We start from the raw sequence: 16079 nt of genomic DNA on the forward strand, positions 1-16079 counted from the left end.
AATCCACCCCCGCCCCACTCTCCAGGCATGACCCATCAAACAATGCCTAATCCAACTGTGCTAAAGGCCTTTTTATACTCCCGCGGTCGACAACGCCCGCATTGCATCACGTTACCGACAAATTGCCCCGCAGCACCGCTGCATATCTTGCCGCGCACCCGACAAAAATAGTTGCTGCGGGTCGAACACCGCGGAGATCATCTCTCGTGATTGGTCAGTTTTAGTCACATGCTGTGATGACGTACCAGCGTGCCCATTGGTTCTACATATCATCTACGTCGCCGCCTTCTCGATCGATTTTGCAGCATAATTAAACGTACCATCTGGTCATCTAGGTCCGTTTGTTCTGTCGCGGTCGCCATTGTTGTTGCTTTGTTCCTTGTTAGTGAAATGAAAGTAAAAACAGCTACCGGAAATAGCCCAAAATAATGGAGAGGAAACTCCACCCTGTGGTGTCCTATCCAATACCAGCCGTAGCGACACGCCCGACTTGGAGGAGAACTGCAGCACACTTTCAAAACAGCGAGTATAAAGAAGCCTTAACTGTCGGATTAGGTGGAAATCGATTAGTCATGCCTGGAGAGTGAGGCACAAGGGTGACGTTATAGAAAAGCGACTTATTGTGATACCATCTCGGACGATAAATTAGCTTAGCGACAGAGCTAACCCAAACTCCACACATCAAAATAACAATATAAATGATAGAGGGTTGTATCATATGGTAAAGTCTACCTTTTTTATATTGCATTATGATATACATATATCACAATATCACACAGTACTATTACTTAGCCACAAGTTACTTTTTGTACATAATCTAAAGTCTTACAAGAGCAGGATGACTGGGGAGAACTAGACTTGATTGTCAACCAGGATTTAATATTTTCTTAATTTGACAAGATGGCCAACTAGGACGATGAGCCTCAAGCTAAGTGACTGAGTCCTACATTTGCTGTTTTTGAGTGCCTCGAAATCTGTCTGGCTGAGGGCTGCTGAGGGAGAAAGATGAAAAGCTTCACCTTTTGCTGTCTTCTATTTGTCCGTTTGTCCCCAGGGGCTTTTGGGCTGCCTGCTACAACAAAGAGGGGGAAAAGGCGACAGGAAGAGAACACCGTGGCCATCCAGGGGGAAAAAAAAAAGAGCAAAGCTTACAGGTAAATAGTGTGTGGGAGCGGAGGAGAGCTCTGGTTTCAAACAATCAATCATGACCCACTCCTCCACAACAGCATGTGCCTTCAGTACAAGTAGTACATCAGATCATATTACAGCTACTTTGTTGCTCTATAAATTCATAGCGCTTTGGCTTACAGCTAGGCAGCGCTACAAAACCAACATGATGTGCTTCAAAGACTTGCAATGTGGCGGCGCTGACAGAAGCCCACACAAAGGCGCGCAAAGCGAGATTTAACCTGACTTTCAACTATGATCACAGAACGCCGCTCGAGCTTTGGGGCGCGGCTGATGGTGACAGAAGTAATTTGCTACACCGCTGATTTAAAAAGGGCCCGCTCGAAGATGACACGGAGGAACAACTTTATTGTCATCTTAAAGAGGATCCATGGAATCAATGACAAGAGATCAATGTCTCTCCCACTCTCTCGCAGCAATTTACATAAGCTACAATAACCATCATCTTGCTCACCGATTTCCTGTGCAGGACTCCCAGACACCTGGCAACAAAACAGCCTCTCTCACTGCATCAGTGCACTGGTGATATCCACGACTTCACACATAATAAAAGAGGGGGAGGAGGGCTAGAAAATACCTGAGGCAAGCCAAAGCCAGATAGACAGAGCTGGAAGCATGCGGCTAGAGGAGCGTCTTCATTAGCAAGTGCCGAGCCGCTCATCCTCTCCGTTAATTAGGGCTTGTGGCACTTCATTCCGGGGCTGGGGAAAGGATGTTGGAGGCTTCATTGCCTTTTATTTCCCAGCCTAACGCCTGGGCTGCCTCTATCGCTTTATTAACAGGAAATATCTCGCAGATTTACAGCTCTGCAGAAAACATAAATTTCAATAATTACTAGAAACCCGTTAAGAGGGACACAAAGTAACAAGCGCCCCCCCCCCCCCTTTTTTTTTTTTTTTTTTTTAAACCTCTCTACGAACAGCACGCCTCCTTCGCAGATCTTTTTTCCATAGAGGTGCCCTCTTAATGAATGGATATTATAAACACATTAAAACATACACTGATTTCCCACAGTCACACTTAGCGCTTCAAACACTTTGTGACCAATCGCCACCCTGGAGGGCTCAGCAAATACTGAGAATGTCACATTTACATTCCACACCATTACTTCAGCAATTTTGCTGTCACTAAACAAAACAGATGAGCACTGTTGTCTCAGTGGATGAACTGCAGCACGGCTGGACGTGGCAAATGTCAGAACATGAATGAACAGTATGCAAATTAATGGGAGACAATGTGTGGCAATAGAGGGAACTACAAGTCCTCCTATTATTTCTATCAGTAGACACATACACTGGCCACGTGCCTAGAATTAGATTGTATCAGCAGCGAAGTTTGCTCTCTGAATAAAGCGAGAAATGCATACAACACAAATCACACGTTAAAAAAAGGAAGAGAAAAGCTCCATAGTTCAATCAATATGTGGAGCGGATTGCCTTCCTGTCTTCTCACCATGCTTGCTAATGTTTCTTTCACGAGGCCAGCCCACTGCTGGTGACATTATAGCTACAGCACTCCCACAAGTCCCTGATGAATGGGTGAAAATGGTTGGCGTAAAACACAATTAGTACGGTCCATATGGCTGCTAGTGGAGGAGGAGTGGTGGGATCCCATGAGAGGCCCGTTCTTTTGTTAACTGCAATGATCAAACCCTTGTCATAATAAAAGAGTCCTTCCAATTGGACTTGCTTAATTTTCGGTGGGGGGGGGGAGAGAAAAAAATCACCGACTAAAACAGCTCCTTATATTGTGGAACGACTCTTGGCAAATACATTAAGCAACACTGGCTGAGAGCTTAAGCAATAGCTCCATCATCATGATTAATGGCTCATATTGGATAATGGAGAGATTTAATGTGATAGTAGCGTTACTTCTTCATTTCAGCGCTCAGTCACATTGATTGGTTATACCCTCTTCTGTTTCTTTTGACCAACTGAATGCGATGATGAGATGAGAACAGCGATGTGTTAAACCGACGTTAACGTCGCACACGGGAAAAAATAAATAAAAGATGAACTGTGCTGTAAGGCGCACTGTATGTCCAGCCTGACAAACATTTTGTTGCCGGAGAAATGCAGACACCTTATAGTGAGTTGGGCCAAACAACAGCTTGAGGCAACAGATTTATTACAAATTGATCTATTAGATAGCACTGCTGTGCTTCACTGTTTCATTCTCTCTCTCTCTCTCTTTCTCTCTCCCCTGGTGGTTGCTGAAGTGGAAGTGCTACAGTGGCAAATCTAAACCCAATCCTCAGAACTCATTTTCTCTGCGATGGCTGCTAAAACTGGGTTGCAGAGAAAACATGCCCGTCCTTAAACCTAGTCAATCCAGCCTTAAGTACCAGCATACTAAACTGGATGCTTGGGCCTCTCAATAGGTGTGCCTAGACTCCAAAAGGTGTGAGCAAGGACACAGTATACTCGAGGCAACCCGTGAAGAAGAGTGGACGGTGCCATGATGGGGGCGAGTGGGGGTGGGCAGTTATTTTCTCACAGCTACACAAGCCCTGAACTCAGCATTGGCTTGGGTGCCGTCTCCATTAAATCATAAGTCAGAGGTTTGCAACTCTGCAAGCACACTGGTCCTTGTGCACAGTCACCACGCAGCAATACATGCATGATCCACGCTGGCAACAGGCAGAGGTAACACCACCAGCACACCACAAATTATGATCCGAAAGCAGTTCAACATAATTTTAAACTCATCATATAACAAACACATCATGAACTAAAAAAACTAAAATCAAAGACTTCTGAGGTATAATTTTCTAAGATAATGTCCAAATTATCGACCTTAGGGGCTGTCAAATCTTAAGCTTGCTCGGGACTAAACATGGTTACTGCTCGATTATTATAACAAATAATGCAAGTCAAGTTGTAGTTCAAACCATTGCCATCATAAAACATTGACAAATAACATTCTTAGCTGTAAAAATAATTTAAATGCTCCTTAAAGTCAACAGATCAGTGTTTCCAAATCATCAAGAGAAAACTCTTCACTTCCTGTTTTTAAATCTTCTCTTAAAACACTTTTTTCCCCCCTCTGGCTTTTACCTTAGTTTTTTTTTTTACCTTAGTTTCTGTTTTTGTTTAGTTTTTTCTTATTGGTGTTTTAAGTTTCTTTGTTTAAGTTATGCTGTGTTGAGCACTTTGGCCAACTGTGTTGTTCTTAAAGCGCACTATAAATAAAGATGAATTTGATTGGAATAATAAGAAATTAAAAACATTAAAAATCTACTCACCGATATTTCTGATGATGAACGTGGCTTGGTAGAGTATGTGCAAGTAGCCCACTTTGCAGTGTTCATTCTGTTCACACAGCAAGTTTTTGTATTTTTTATTTTATGAAGCCTCTTGTAATGTCACACATTACAACAAACTAATCATAGACCTCTCAGGTTTATTTTTCCCAGTCGGTGTCCAAATTGTCGACCGCAGGGGCGTTCAAATCTTAAGCTTCCGCGGAACTAAACAAGGTCACCGCTCGATTGTTATAGTAAAAGGCAGAGTTAAAATGGTTTTGAAAGGGGTCAAACACATCAATAACAACCTGAACAGGAAACAATGCTCAGTACAATGTAGCTATTAAGTAGAAAAAAATAAACACAAATACAGAATGAACACTGCAAAGTCGGCTACTTGCACATACTCTACCAAGCCACATTCACCATCAGAAATATCGGTGAGTATATTTTTAATGATTGTTATTTCTTATTATTACAATCAAATTCAACTTTATTTATAGTGCTGTCAATCGAAACAATAAGAGCTGAGAGAAACACGCACAGATCTATTGTGCTGCGAGCCTTTAATCACTTCCATCTTTCAACTGCGCCACAGCAAGGAAGCGTGCAGAGAAAAAAAGCCTTTTGTCTTGTAGAAGACATAAATGTGCTTCTCGGGGAAAGTGAGGGGTGGGGGGGGGGGGGGCGATGTTGAAATATTCTCGAGAGAAAGTATGTCTATGCAAACGTCTTCAGGCAGCCAGCTGCAGGGGGTGTGCACAGTAAAACACTGGTATGCATTGTTTGTGTTTCTGCACTACTAGCACCATGCCGTGTCATTAGATGAGGCACTCTCTTACCTAATCATGACTGACACCCACACAACGGCAAAGCACTCCTCCTCATCCTCATCATCTTACCCCATCCGCACCCCCCACCCCCTCGCCCTTTTCTCCATCTCCTGAGGGGCCAGCCAGCTGATCCTACACCATTTCATTTTCTTCCTTAACTGGGATGGCAAATGGCTGACCTCTTTTTTTTTGTTTTGTTTTTTTTCATTGCTGCAGCTTAATTGCGCTACCGTTTACCTTTGCTTCACAGATCCTATAAAACTGTATCATCTGAGTTTGTTGAATAAATACCGAGCCTGCGTCAACCTGGCGGTAGTGTTGTGATCACAAATCACGCTTCACTTCTAGTTTCCAAAACCACTCATGTGGAAAAAGCACAAAAGACATAAAAATGAATATGGCATGTTGCTCACACGATGCACTTGTGTGCCAGTTGTTATATGCACATATGAAGAGCTCGAATTGAGTCAAAACTGATCTCTGCAATAGGTGCTAAGGGGTTAAAAACAACACAATGATTATGATATTTCCTCAAATAGGGGCAGGGGCTGCTTATTGGAAGTAAGGGTCTATTTGAGAGGAGGCCTTTATTTGTACAAATGCTTATATCTGTTGATTTGTCAAATGAGAATTGTCACATTTTACAATGGGAAGGGAATGTATGCGTATAACTGCCTCACATGAACATTTTATAGTTGTGTTTGTTCTGCAGTGAACCTGTGCATATTCGCAGTGCAGCATTCCCAAGTTCGCCTATTTGCGTTTTTTTATTTTAGAACCTCAGTTATTTGCTGAAAACTCGCCTATTTGCTGTTTTTTGTGCTCAAAGTATTGCTTTGGCGCCATCCAATGGCATCTTTCACGGAAGTATTTGAAGTGAGTTGAGACACTCATTCAGCCTCCCTAAAAAGCCTCCTTTTCATCGATATTGGCGGGTCCTCCAGTTAATAATCTTACTGTATGCCATATTTCCTCCATTTGATGACTGTCTTCACCGCGTTTCATGGTATATTTAATGGAAATAACAGGAAATGGTTTTGCTCCTTTCTACCTTTAAACAATGAGATCCCTCAGGCACTGTGGAAGCGCACGGCCGAGCATTGCTTAACTGTAAGATGTGAATACAAACATTCTGGAAAAGCCTACGAGAACACCTGAACCTTAGTTGGGGTTAATCAGAGGCACTTAAAATGGAGGCAGTTGTGTACTGACTCCCATTTAATATGAGTTAGTTTGAATGTGATTGGTTACAGTTACTATGAACACAGCCACATCTCCAGTTATAAGAGGGTGTGCACACTTGTGCAACCACATCATCTCAGTTGTTTAACTTTAACTTCCCCTCTCAAAATGATTTCTACAATATTCTAATCTATTAAGATGCGCGTGTGTAAAAACATACTGTATATATATTGTTTATAGTATCGAGGTTACACATATTGGTAACACAAAAAAGGTTTTCCTTGGCACAATTGTGGTACTGCAGAGCTGGGCCTCAATCAAACTCAGATATGAGAAAGCTCTTACGAGAGGTGAAGGGAAGCTGACAAAGAAGGGACAACGCATCCTGTATCGAGCCTCCACCGACTTGCGAGGATAAGCAGGGAGAAAATGGGCTGCTGGTTATGGTCGGAGTTAAAGGGAAGGGGTGGTGGTGTTCTTGCCTCCTTTCTGTCAGTGTGGCTTGTGCATGTCAGTCCAATATCTTAAAACAACACATGCCAGGCTTTTGCTACAGCCAATTACCCAGCTCTTGGCACAGGTAGCAAGAAGCACCTTCAGAAAAAAAACCAGAAAACAACGCAGAGCGCTTTGTTTGAGGCGCCTGCGAGTACAGACGAACAATGAATATGTAGTATTAAAAAGTATTGGCCCTTTCTTCATAGCACGGCTTTATGTGACAGCCTGATACAGTGGGTACGGAAAGTTTTCAGACCCCCTTAAATTTTTCACTCTTTGTTATATTGCAGCCATTTGTTAAAATCGTTTAAATTTATTTTTTACCTCATTAAATGTACACACAGCACCACATATCGACAGAAAAAACATAAATTGTTGACATTTTTGCTGATTTATTAAAAAAGAAAAACTGAAATATCACACAGCCATAAGCATTCAGACCCTTTGCTCAGAATTTAGTAGAAGCACCAGTTTGAGCTTTTGCTGTGACACTCATATATTTAAGTCTGGTGCTGTCCATTTCTTCTGATCATCCTTGAGATGGTTCTACACCTTCATTGGAGTCCAGCTGTGTTGGATAATACTGATTGGACTTGATTAGGAAAGCCACACACCTGTCTATATAAGACCTTACAGCTCACAGTGCATGTCAGAGCAAATGAGAATCATGAGGTCAAAGGAACTGCCTGAAGAGCTCAAAGACAGAATTGTGGCAAGGCACAGATCTGGCCAAGTTTACAAAACAATTTCTGCTGTACTTAAGGTTCCTAAGAGCACAGTGGCCTCCATAATCCTGAAATGGAAGACATCCGTCAGGCCAAACTGAGCAATTGGGGGAGACGAGCCTTGGTGAGAGAAGTAAAGAAGTACTCAAAGATCACTGTGGCTGAGTTCCAGAGATGCAATCGGGAAATGGGAAAAAGTTCTAGAAAGTCAACCATCACTGCAGCCCTCCACCAGTCGGGGCTTTATGGCAGAGTGGCCCGACGGAAGCCTCTCCTCAGTGCGAGACACATGAAAGCCCGCATGGAGTTTGCTAAAAAAACACCTGAAGGACTCCAAAATGGTGAGAAATAAGATTCTCTGGTCTGAGGAGACCAAGATAGAAATTGTCGGCCTTAATTCTAAGTGGCATGTGTCGAGAAAACCATCACCTTTCCAATACAGTCCCAACAGTGAAGCATGGTGGTGGCAGCATCATCCTGTGGGTGTGTTTTTCAGCTGCAGGTACAGGACGACTGGTTACAATTGAAGAAAAGATGAATGCGGCCAAGTACAGGGATACCCTGGACGAAAACCTTCCCCAGTGTGCTCAGAACCTCAGACTGGGCTGAAGGTTCACCTTCAAAAAAGACAATGCCCCTAAGCACACAGCTAAAATAACGAAGGAGTGGCTTCAGAACAACTCTGTGACTGTTTTTGAATGGCCCAGCCAAAGCCCTGACTTAAACCCGATTGAGCATCTCTGGAAAGACCTGAAAATGGCTGCCCACCGACGTTCACCAGCCAACCTGACAACTGGAGAGGATCTGCAAGGAGGAATCGCAGATGATACCCAAATCCAGGTGTGAAAAGCTTGTTCCATCATTCCCAAAAAGACTCAAGGCTGTCTTGGCTCAAAATGGTGCTTCTACTAAATACTGAGCAAAGGGACTAAATGCTTATGGCTGAGTGATATTTCAGTTTTTATTTTTTAATGAATCTGCAAAAATTTCAACAATACCGTTTTTTGTCAATATGGGGGTGATGTGTGTACATTAATGTGGAAAATTTTTTACTTGATTTGAACTTGATGATTTTAGCAAATAGCTGCAATATAAAAAATAATGAAAAATGTAAGGGGGTCTGAATACTTTCTGTACCCACTGTATATTACAAAAAAAGGGGGAACCCAATAGAGATGCAAATGCATTTCTATAAAAACAATGACAAATGATTAGATTATTTTGACGAACACTTATTTCATTTAACCTGTAGTAACAAATGTATACAGGAGGAAATACATTTGTGTTTTTTTTACTATGAACTTTGAATATGTGTATGAAACACATATTCAAAATTACAGATATACTTCAGTGTAGAACATTAAGATGGCATCCCCAAAATAATACCTGCACCTCACATGTATATATTATGGTATTATATATATGAAGCTTTAAAATATATATAAACAACATAAATATTTGGGGGCTACTTGGCCAATTTCCTCTGTTGCGCGGGTGGTCTGGAACGTAACCCCTACGATAAACGACAGATGACTGTATATCTGCATGGGTCATTTGCCTGATTTGTGGTGGGGAGCGGCTGTATTTTTTTCGCGATTGTCCAGTTCAGTCACTTTTGGGAGCAGGTTCAAGGCAAACGGAATAATATTGTGCTTTAAAACAAGAAAACATTGAAGGCGTTTAAAGTGGTTGAGTTGTTCATATTAGTTAGTACAGATTGTTTGTATATACGATCATGGACAGGAGACCAATCCTCCTGGGCTGAAATACCAGTTCAAGGGTGGCAGAAACTAGTCGACTCCATGCAACACAAGTGTGAGGTGGGTCCCATAAACAGCGGTTCGATGGCTAAATTCTAATTCAGTGAGTGACAGGGACATAAAGCATTTTTAATTTACCGTACAGTAAATTTTGAGATATACAGAAAAATGCTGAAACTGCTTTATTTTGAAACCGCCTAATATTCCTTTTGCTTCACTTTCTGTATAAGCATAGGTGTTATCAACTTCTTTTCATGCTTTGATTTGGAATAGAATGCTCCCAATGCATTTCAATGTGTGTATTAAAATACACTTAAGCCATTATAAGGGTTTTGAGCTTTACTCGCTTTTTTTTTTTTTTAAAGAATACACTGCTATTGTTCTGAGGTCATTTGAAAAGTGTTGAATGTGTTCTTTTTCACGAGCAAACATTTCCCTCTCCTACAAGCATAATTTCAAAGTGTATACGAAATGCCCCGAGAAGCCAGTATATCAGCTCGTCACCTTGCTTTGAAACACAATTGCCTTGCAGAAAGTGCAATATCTATTTTACAATAGAGACTCACCACACCAATGCCTTTATTACAGCACCTCGTGCAGAGCCTGACATTGCTCGGAGACCGCAGCCAGGCATTATAATGGGCAATCATCTTGGCCATTCATGGTGGGGGGGAAAAAAAATATCCAGTGACGGCACGCGGGTGAGAAACAGCAAGGGGCAATCTGAACGCAGCGTGTCAATGTTGAATTGCCGAGTGTGTGTAATGACAAATCATCCTACAAATACTCTGAGTGCCAGACTGTAGTGAAAATAGATTTTTTTTTTTTTTTTTTTTTTTTTTTTTACATATTATTGCTCACAGGGAGCTGGCGTTCCTCTGACACACATTAGCCATTAGAGGGAAATAACTGAGGCTATTTCTCTTACGATTAATCTGCAAGCACTGGGATATATTAAAATTCAGTGGACGGGGTGTGTCACTCGTCATTTTTACCACTGCTGCGCTTGAGTTCAATTTGAAACACTATAAAACACCCTGACCTCCTCTTACCCACGAACTAGTCAGATAATGGCACTGCAGTTATACAAAAAAACATAATAGAACTGTGAATAACCTTTAAAATTACTGTCAAATGTCTCACACAAATCTTTTATTAGCGCCTCCAGACATTAACCATTTAAGTCCTGAACAAGCCTGAGCAGGTGCCTTGAGCTCTTACCAGTATGGGTGATTGGAATATAGCCCAACATGTCTACATCAGGTTGTTTAAGGGCATTCAACATAATGTAGTGTTGAGGGTAGTGGTGATTTACCAAGCAATGCTTTTAAGCTCTCAGGTAATTCAATTTATTGTAAGCGTAGACTAACACTGCGGCAATCTGACAAGGAGGGAGACGCAGGCTCCGGTGTCACTGCAAAGACGAGGGAAAGGCCATGTCAAGTGAAATAAACAACAAGTGAGTTGTCGGCGGCGGCGGCACGGTGGACAACTGGTTAGAGCGTCTGCCTCACAGTTCTGAGGACCGGGGTTCAATCGCCGGCCCCGCCTGTGTGGAGTTTGCATGTTCTCCCCGTGCCTGCGTGGGTTTTCTCCGGGCACTCCGGTTTCCTCCCACATCCCAAAAACATGCATGCTAGGTTAATTGACAACTCTAAATTGCCCGTAGGTGTGAATGTGAGTGCGAATGGTTGTTTGTATGTGCCCTGCGATTGGCTGGCAACCAGTTCAGGGTGTACCCCGCCTCCTGCCCGATAATAGCTGGGATAGGCTCCAGCACGGCCGCGACCCTAGTGAAGAGAAGCGGCTCAGAAAATGGATGGATGGATGAGTTGTTGGCAATCTATGAAGGTGAATCACATGCATTACCAGGGAGTTGTTAGTAAAGTGAAACCACTGAAGTCCAACACCTTAAAGAAATGCAGTCATCCCCTGCATATTCGTGGTTCACTATTCACAAATTCACAGATTTGCATTTTCCATAGAACCTATCCTCTTCGTGGATTTTGCGCTCTCCCCCTCTGAAACGCCCTAAGATGCCACAATATGCTTCCAAAGCCCTGTCTAAAGAGAAAAGTAGTGTAGTGGTGTCAAGAAAGTACAGTATTGAATCCCTGCTGGTGTCACTTTTGACGGTGCACGAGGTTCATTCAAGGTCCGCCAACAAAACACTCAATGAATAAAACATAAAAACAACGACAAGATTCCACCAGATGCCGCCAAATTAACAATTTAACTGATGTGGCTTGAGCACAAAAACTGTGAATAGTTGAGGTTTTCATCAAATGAGGGAGTCGCAGGCATGAGTTCCCCCAAAAAACTGCATATTTGTGAATGCCAAACAGCAAAAAAATGGGGAGGTTCACTGTATGTCGAAGTGATACATCTCGGCTGAGAGACAAGCTTTGCATGTCGGGGAAGAATTAAGTTGGCCTGGGTTGTGCATGGAGAGACTGACCCATGTGCAAGTACATGCACACTTCAGGCGCATTTCTTCAAAATCAATGAATGTATAAACCATTTGTTTTAAAGGGTATGTTGTAAAATGAGTTTGAAATTATATTTAACTCTTTTTGGGGTCATAGTTTGTGATATATTTACAGTGTCACATAATACAGGCAATCCTATTCATTACAAAGAGTTCTTTATGAGCATTTTAAACCGCGCTTATGTTTGTATAACAATTAATAATGTTAAAATGTTACCTAAATCACTGTATTTACAGTTTAGAAAGGTTTTACAACGGCGATCGTTTGGACATTGGAACAAATTATTCCGAGACAAATGATCTAAATGGGCAATTTGGGTTCGAAATCAGTGGTTGACGAGTGTGCGGGAGCGGATTGTGTTCGACTATGGAGGTTCCACTGTAAGACCTAGTTACATTTCAGCCAGAGGGGGCAATGGTGTTCACAGAGAAGCGCTGCTTTTGTAATCTAACCAAGATAAGGCTGTAATGTAACATTCCCCGATGCTGTCCTTGAGCTTCATCCCGATAAGACATCTGAAGCTGTGTTTTTAAAATGAGACAGGAGGCAGCCTTTTGTGCACATATCTGATTTAAAAATCTAAACTTTGCTCATCTGATCTGGAAGTTTGTAGTTTTATCGCCCGTAATATCCTTGCAAATATTCAAAACTGTGTACCACCAAATAACTGTGTGTCTGTGTGTGTCTGCATGCGTCTGTGTTTACACTCCTTTAAATACAAAAAAAATAATAATGTGCTTAGCCATCCTTTCATTCATTTTCTATACCGCTGTCACTTAACACTCATTAGGGTCACAGGTGAGTTAGAGCCGATACCAGCTGACTTTGGGCAGAGGCGGGCTATAACCTGGATTGGTCGTCAGCCGTTCATAGGCCAGATATAGACAAATGACCATTCACACTTACATTTACACCTTTGGACAATTTAGAGTCTCTAATTAAACCAACATGGGGGCTAACAATGAGAGAGTTTGGAAGCCTGGACCTCCGATGGCAAGGCAGATGTGCGAGCCACTATGTCACCTTGCTGCCGAGTTGTTCAGAATCAGAATCATCTTTATTTGCCAAGTATGTCAAAAAACACAAGGAATTTGTCTCCGGTAGTTGGAGCCGCTCTAGTACGACAAAAGACAGTCAATTGACAGAGAACACTTTCGGGACATAAAGACATTAACAAAAAACAGTCACTGAGCGATAAAGGGTTGCCCGTTATCTGGTAATGCCGGTACAATTATTATTATTATTTTTTTTTTTTACCATTGTGCAAAAAGATGCAGTCCTCTAGCACTTAGAGCAGTTTGAATGACTAATATAGCAATAGTCCGGTGCAATGGCCATTGTGCAAAGGTGCGCCGAGACTTCAAGGAATGTATGCAGTTTAAAGTGGCATGTAGTGCGGTAATCTGGGACAATGTTTATTGTGCAAATGTTGCAGATACTCCTCAATCAGTGTGCAAACTTCAAAACTACTTTTTCTCGTAGAAAACAATATGTTAGGCTCATTGATGTCTCACGGTGCACGTTTTTGGAATGTGGGAGAAATTCCGATCTGGAGAAAACCAACCCCAGCATGGAGAGGACAAGCAAACGCCACAGAGGAAGACTGGAGGTGAGAGTTGAACCCGAAACTAAGAACTGTGAGGCAGACATGCAAACCAATAAATCACTGTGCTTCCCCCCTGTATGATTATAATAGTTATAATCAAACAAGCCGCCATGAAGGTCCTAAACCTGAACTTGTTTAAAGAGTATTTCAGTTCTTTTCTTGTATCTGATTTACCACTGCTCAGATGTTTTGAACTTCGCAGCTTGCCAAAAGACAACATTCTCCCCCTTCTAATTGTTGACAGTCGATTTCCGACTATCTCTGTTTGTTTCTGTATACCTTCCCACACAAAACTCAACCAAAAAACAGCCCTGAACTATGAGCTGGCAAATAATCAAAACAAGTGTGTCACACAAAAGGGCGCATGATAGCATTTGGCAGCTAATGACAATAGCTCAATGGGATCAGACTACTGCCTGGAACACACGCGCGCGCACACGCGCGTGCACCCACACACACACACGCACACACTAACGCAAACACACACATACACTGCACCGGGTCATTTCAAATGGGAAGAGCTCGTTGTGCTGCATTCTCACTGTTCCAGCAGTACACGTTGAAAATAAACAAACTGTCCACAACACGAGCCGTGTTCCTCACGCCAAAACGGTGCGAAACGAGCTGTTCGCACCCAGACACTACACCGCTCCCGACTGGCATTCCCAATCAGTGCTAGCGGCTGCTGCTAACCGGCTAGCCGCGTTAGCTCACGGATAACCAAGCTGCTTTCTACAGCTAGCAGGGAAATTAGCCGAGCGGCTAGCTGGCTGACGTTTCCAAACAAACCACATTGCACTGCATTATTTGGCACATTTTCCCATAGGAACACTTATCGGGAAGCAAAAGAACGAGGCTGACGGTGTGCGCTCACAGCACTTACCTTGAAGAGCTTGATCTACAACATCTGTGATTTGTTTGATGAGATGCTGCAACAACAAACAATAGCGGCGGAGGCAATTAGCTAACGTTAGTTAGCCAAGTGGTCGCCACTACAACCGCAGTGCCACCTTGTGTGTCTTTTTCTCGCCTCGTTCGTGAACGCACCACGTTTGGGGCAATGCTGTCATAAATGATGGAGTTGGGTTTTAAACGAAGGAGTAATGGTAGCCGGGATGCTCGGACTGGTGTATGTGAGAGGCATTCAGCGTGACAGCATCCTTCTTCATGTTGGGGTGAGAACAGTCGGGGGCTCTCAAAGTTCAACCGGTAAAATGTCGTCACCCACTGGACGAAAGCGAGAATACCACAACACGGTACGACGAGGGGGGCGGGGGGGCTCGGTTTACGACGGTGTTCGGTTCCTGCGTCAGCGGCGACGTAACCCCGACTTTGTACGTAAGTCGGAACGCGCCGCAAGCACGAGGATCTCACGAACTCAACTCGTCTTCTTTTTTTCCAAATATTTGACCTTGTCGCATCACCTTGTGGTGCAATCTATTAGTTTTGTCTGAGATTTGGAATTTTTGATTCTGAGATTTCAGTTACACTTCATATAAAAGAACATGGGCTTTTGAACGGTTTTATCTTTATAATTTTGGCCTTTTTTTTATGGAACATACATTTATCTGGGCTGTCATATGAAACGATATTGTCTAAATTGTGCACGTGTCATTAGATCAACACAGTATGGTGATTTTCCACATGCTGTAAACATATAATGCAGTACATTTGTATTATGCATTTACATTTCAGCACGTTTCGTTATCAGTTTATTATTTGTGTAAACAAATACTTGTATGTGGTTAATTCACAATTAAGAAATCAAACGTAATTAGTTGTATTACTTTGAGAAAATAATTTAGCTACGCTACGATTACATTCTCAACAGGGTAACTTGTCTCGAAACTGTAAGAAATAATCTCAGGAGAAATGCATAATACCAAAGTAGTAGAAAGACATCAAGACTAATGGACAAACAATATAGATAAAAGAACAGTAGGGGACCAATGTAGTGCATTTTCCATCAGCGGAATTGAATGTCAATGGAAAAACAACATGCACAAAACAGAACCTAATCGATGGTATATTCAATATTATGTCAGATTGTTGGTTAATTTTGTCATTGGGCTTTGTCCCTCCATCTGAAATTTGATGAAGAAAATACAGTTTAGTGTCGTTTTTGTCCTTGTGTTTAAATTTGAGACAAATTTCAAGGCCTATGAAGGGCACCTTTTTTTCTGACCGTGCAGGGAATTCATCAGTAAAATGTACTGTGGAAATGTGGTCACTAGATGGCGCAAGTTCCAAATGCGGCATCAACTGATTCGCAATAAATGCACAAAGCACCCATTGACCCCTTTTTTTTTTTTTTACAATTTGGTCTAATAAATTTGATTAAAGCAAATGTTTATCTATTGTGTTTAGTAGCATCTTTGCGCCCACAACGACATCTGCCAGGTTATATCTGAACCCAAGCAGCAGCTTGACATACGGCCTAAGCAAGTGAACAGTCAAAGGTGACAACCCCCCCCCACCCCCGGTGGTGTCATACCACTTGGGAATAGACCTTTATTTATCCCGGTAAAGCATACCATTAAAAGAACGAGAACGA

At 42.3% G+C, this 16079-nt stretch overlaps 1 protein-coding gene across 1 annotated transcript in view; it reads right to left on the reverse strand.

Moving 5' to 3' along the window:
* rerea (arginine-glutamic acid dipeptide (RE) repeats a) overlaps positions 1-14707 on the reverse strand; it is a 175582-nt gene extending 160875 nt beyond the window's left edge. Inside the window, exon 1 of the mRNA XM_061672802.1 lies at positions 14409-14707. The gene's annotated coding sequence lies outside the window, so the exon portion shown is untranslated. The remainder of the gene's footprint in view (positions 1-14408) is intronic.
* Positions 14708-16079: the final 1372 nt, after the last annotated feature.

Source organism: Phycodurus eques, chromosome 1, assembly GCF_024500275.1.
Source record: "Phycodurus eques isolate BA_2022a chromosome 1, UOR_Pequ_1.1, whole genome shotgun sequence".
Lineage (NCBI taxonomy): Eukaryota > Metazoa > Chordata > Actinopteri > Syngnathiformes > Syngnathidae > Phycodurus > Phycodurus eques.